Source organism: Arachis ipaensis, chromosome B04, assembly GCF_000816755.2.
Source record: "Arachis ipaensis cultivar K30076 chromosome B04, Araip1.1, whole genome shotgun sequence".
NCBI classification, from domain to species: domain Eukaryota; kingdom Viridiplantae; phylum Streptophyta; class Magnoliopsida; order Fabales; family Fabaceae; genus Arachis; species Arachis ipaensis.
Window position 1 is genome coordinate 14,226,426 of NC_029788.2, and position 1,335 is coordinate 14,227,760.

Below are 1,335 nucleotides of genomic sequence, written 5' to 3' on the forward strand. Positions count from 1 at the left end.
GAAATGAAAGCCGGGGGAGAGAAGAGAGAAGGGGTTTATATAGTGAGGGAGAAGGGGGAGGGTGTGTGTCACGTGACAAGTGAGGATGGGGTTAGTTGGGGGGAGCAAGCGTTGTTGCGTAGGTGGCTTCGCTGTACAAAATTTACTTGCTCTCTTTTCTTTGTCTTTCTTTCTTCGTTTTACAAAAGAAGGAAGGTGGCTTGGATGGTTGGCGTTGGAGTTAGGTAGCTCCCTATCTCACCCTACTAACTAATGCATTATCAAACTAATTTGGATTAGTCAAGTATTTAGCTCATTTATCTACTTAAATAAATATTAAAAATTTAAATTCTATTTTATATATGCATGTAACAATTTATTAAATAGTATCAGATCTTTAAAAACTAATGCACTATGACAAAAAAAAAACTATTAAAAACTAAATTTTAATTAGTTAATATTAACTAATTTTTATTATGGCATTGTTTTTTTTTTATGGAAGTTAAAGTTTAAAGTTAGCATTTAGAATTAATAATAAAAAAAAATATTTTCAAAAAGTTTACTCGTGCATCTACTACTACTTTCTAATATTGCATTCCTTCATCTTTCTTATGCAACACAGGAAGTTTGACTTTACCAGATAACCTTTTAGTCACAAGTATCAATTAGGAAGTGGAATGTTTTTTTATTTTTCCTACTCTTACGGTATAATCCTACAAACAAGTTTACATTTTTTTTTTCAATGAAGAAGGGGGAAGAATAAGGAAACTGTTTTGAAAAAAACATTTTAGAATAAAACATCTCTATATATTTTTTAATTTTGATGCACTGTAAATATAAAAATAAGTTTATATGTTTATCTAATTATGTATTATCATATTAATAAAAATAACAATTTTTTTACTGTATGTAGTTCTTAATTAAAAATAATTTTAAAATCTAAATTGAGAAAATATAATAATTTTTTTATGACAGAATATAATTTTTCATTTTTTAGTTTCTCAATATATTCAGTTAATATATATAACTCTTTAACAATCGTTTTGGTTAAGGTTATGATATTTTATGTTTTTTCACAAAAGTGTCAACTTGGTCCTTGTATATGGAAATTCTATTATAGACAATAGGTTAATTAATTAGTTCAAGTCAATAATGACCTTATTTGAGTAAAACTCAATCTATTTTATTTGAATTTAAATCCTTTAAAATAGAAAGTTGGTAAAATGATAAAATAAAAAATTTATCATTAATTTTGTAATTAACTTTCATGAAATATTTATTTTATTATCTTAATTTAAAAATGATAAATTTTTCACTTTAAAAGATCCTGATCTATTTTATTTTATCAATGAACGG